Source organism: Humulus lupulus, chromosome 7 (assembly GCF_963169125.1).
Source record: "Humulus lupulus chromosome 7, drHumLupu1.1, whole genome shotgun sequence".
In the NCBI taxonomy this organism is placed as follows: domain Eukaryota; kingdom Viridiplantae; phylum Streptophyta; class Magnoliopsida; order Rosales; family Cannabaceae; genus Humulus; species Humulus lupulus.
In genome coordinates, this window is record NC_084799.1 from 162,222,613 (window position 1) to 162,226,723 (window position 4,111).

Sequence of the window (4,111 nt, forward strand, 5' to 3'; positions counted from 1 at the left end):
TGAAGTCATTTAGTGAAACAATTTAATAATCATAAAAGATTACAAAAGAGTTTGTATCTCTTTAAGTGCTACTGTAATGAAGCATGATTATTATAATCATCATATTTTCTAGTTAAGTTGTACTAGAAATAATGACTGCAAGTCAAGTAAGCAAGTTACTGATAATTAACAATGATAAAACCAAAGAATATCACAAATTCTGTAAAGCATTTTTGTAGTGGGAGTGTTAGTTAGTAACTACTCCATTACAAATGTAAAGATAGTTAAATTGTGTGTAGCACAATCTAACTATACTTCATTAACATACTAGTATATAAAATGAAGAGTTTTTACAAAAAAACAATGGTTGAAACACCATGAATCAAGAAATGGAATTTGGAATTCTACGACATCTGGATTCTTGAACATCCGACTAAAGTTCATTGAACTTCAGTTTAAAATAGGATATTCAAGATGAAAATGAGAACAGATGAAAGTACAGACTTTTCTAAGTTAGGTTAATAGCCAAAGGCTATGAACAGAAAGAAGAATTTATTGCTTGAATAAATGTCTTTTACTACAACCAAACTTGAATCTAATTACAGGCTCTTATCCAGTACTTAATGCATGGATTATGAGATTAATTTGAATGGATGTCTAAGTACTCTTTACTAGAATGGCTGACATGACAAAATCATTTGAAGATCTTGACCAGAAAAAGATTCTGTTGTGATTCTTATTCTTGATATTGACAAACATTCTAATCATTAGGAATGATGTAGAGAAATCGTCAATAGAAAAGAAAAGGCCAGCTGAACATTTCTAAATATTGGATTTAGAAAAGCCAAGAATGTTCTGTACATTCAATTCTGTAGAGATTGAAAGAACAATCCTTAAGCCTTTTCTCAAGCAACTTATATAGAAAAGAAACTTAAAATACTTTAGTTTACAAAATCCAAGAAAGCTCCCGATAAGGAGGATGTATTATCTAAAATAATAAATTTCCATTTATTCTTTTACTAGAAAAGAGGACATGAGACAGCATTCCTACAACTCAGTGATAGACTATTTAAATGTGTCGAATGTTATATTTTCAAATAGACATTTGTTAAATGGTGGGAATAGTCAGCAGTTATCAATCCATTATGGATTGATTCATTGAATAATTATAAGGACTTAGTTTTGATTATCTTTAATATAATAGAGATTATATGTACGTGCATTTAGGCATAGACCTAAAATCCCAATGGATGATCTGATATTAAATATTCAAAGATTGATATCAGAATCAGATTCAGTAACTGTGGAGGAAACACATTAAACTAGAAATGTGTTTGACATTTCAAATTTATATGTTTCACCACAAAAGTCGATATACAACAGCTACGAACAGTTAAATAGGCTATTTGATTTAGTTAAGTTCTTTGACATTCTGGAAAGGTTTTCATACTAGAATAAACAACTAGTATCTCATTGCAAAAGCAATGGAGATACAACTATTCTAGAAGAACTAGAAATCATGAGAGGGTAAAGCACATGAAATGAAGTATCATTTTACATAATTGATGTAATAATCTTGAAGATAACTTCAAAACATTTTCTTACAAAATTGTTACAAAGACTTTGTTAGACAAAATCGGGCAGGAGAATATAATTGACATATTAAAAGAGATGCCTCAATTTGCTTTAGGGCAAGTGGGAGATTGTTGGGAATAGTGCCCTTAAAGCAATTGTAGTTGACAAATTTTTCAATGAAATAAATAATTGAATTGAATTATTATATATAGACTATATCCGATATTATATGATAATATTAAGTGAATATCAGAAAATTCCAAAGTTTATCTATGTGGTCTTAGTCTCATATTAGTATCGGAGGATTGAGAGTAAGATAATAAACTTAAATAGTTCGTTGTAAAACAAAGTTTTGGAATCTTTAGATTAATTACTGCTAGTACGGTCCACTAGTATTATGAATACATGTGACCTAGATCCGGGTTACTAGTGTAGTAGGACACTTTAGTGGAAGTACTTTTCATGCTGAGAGTATGTAGAACTAGACCAGATGTGATTTGTTAATACTTGTTTAAACATCGTTTCATAGTATTAATCAAACACATCAAACGATGATCATATACACGATGATCTTAATCCTGAGGTTACTATGAACTCCTATATATGTCATATGTTCCTTTGATTCATGTGTTAAGGTTTATCAGAATGATCAGGCTAAGAACAATTGTTTTGGGGACTGAATGATGTATATGGCTGGGGACATAGTTTAACAAATATGGAATATATACCTTCTTATAGATTGAATAATGGTTCCCTATTGGGTTAACTTTTGGAACTGAAAAGGTTATGAGCGCTCAAGTCGCAAACTTGTTGTGACACAACCTTCAATAGTAAAGTCAATGGTACTCTAGGAACAAGATATAGCTAAAAGGGTAAAACGGTAATTTTAGTCCCTTTTAATAAATTATGAACCATTAATAGAGGATTAATGTTGTATGTAATGATTATATCAATGGACATTTTATTCTTAATAAAGTACTCAGTAAATATATATCTATAATTATCAAGAGTTCAATCTCATATTTTTAGTGGAGTAATCATGAGATTAATAAATCTGATTATTTAATCAAAGAGCTTTGATTAATAATCTAATATTTATTGGAGCTTGATATTATAGGTCCATAGGTCCCCTGGGTGATTTTATCAACACCATATCAAGGTAAGAGTTGATACAAGGGTATAACTATAATTTAAGAATTTGAGAAGAATTTTATTCTTCGGGTCAAATATACAATTATATAATAATTGAGGTTGAATAATTAATTTAGAATTAATTAATAAATTTTGGAAATATATTTAGTAATTTAAATATATAAAATTTCGAATTTCATATATATAAATAAATTTTTTAATTTAATTATTTTGAGTAGGAGAAAATAAAATTGGTAAGTCAAAAATAGTTTTTTCATTTATTGAATTTTGAAAGATGATGATAATGATGATCATCAATTTGAATTTTTTTCTTATTAATTTAGAATTTTAATTTTGAAATATGGTTGTCATCTTTTCCTTAAAAAGACAAATACCTTATTTTGTGGGAAATTGATTTAGTTAAATAATTAAATAAAAAAATGCAGAATCCCCAAAAAGGAAATAGCAGTACACGCTTGACACAGTCCAAGGACTGTGTCAAGCGTGTAGCACTATACAGATATTGTATCTAAAAATATTTTTTTTCAAATATGGTAAGTTAGACATTTAACTAAAATCAAATCATATCATCATTATTATATTATTTTATACTACTATTATTTGGAATAATAAGGTAATATAAATCTCTATATATGATATGGAAGAAGAAGAGAAAAATACATCAGAGATAACCACATTAGATAACACAATACAGAATTTAGAATAGTTCTCAGAGTTTTTTGTCAGACAAAACTCTCTCTCTCTTTCTTCTTCTTTATTCTAGTCAATCTCAGACCATAATCCAAGTTCTCATGTGTTGAGAAATACTTGTGATTCCTAAAATACAAACACATGTTCTCTATGTGCCCACACACATCTTGAGGTGTAGAGAACACTCTGAAAGATCGTGCTTTGTGTGCTCAAAGCTTTGGATAGGAAGATCGATAAAAATACGAAAAGACTCAAGGACACTTGATAGGCTTCAAGAGGTAAAAGTTTATGTTCTTGATTTTTTTGTGTTTATATATTTATTGCATGATTAATAGTATTGTATGATAATGTTTCTGGATTGTATTTTTGGTCATATAAATTGTTTATATGATTATTGAAAATCTTTGTATGTTGTTGTTCTGTTGTTTCATAATAAGAATAAAACAACAACGGGCCCACCACCCGCCAGTTTTCTCTGCGTGCTTTGGTTGGTTTTCCAACAAAGACTTCCCGGTGCCTCCTCAAAAACTCCACCAGTTTGTTTTTTATTGTTGTCTCTAAGTTTTTACCAACTTTCACAACCTTGGTCGGATCTTTCTCTTCTAGTTGGACCTCCTCAAGGTCCTCCACGGGCCCAACATTTTCTTCCAAATCCCCAAAGCAATGATCTAAGTCTCTATCCTCACTTTGGGCAACGCCCTATTTGGTGACTTGT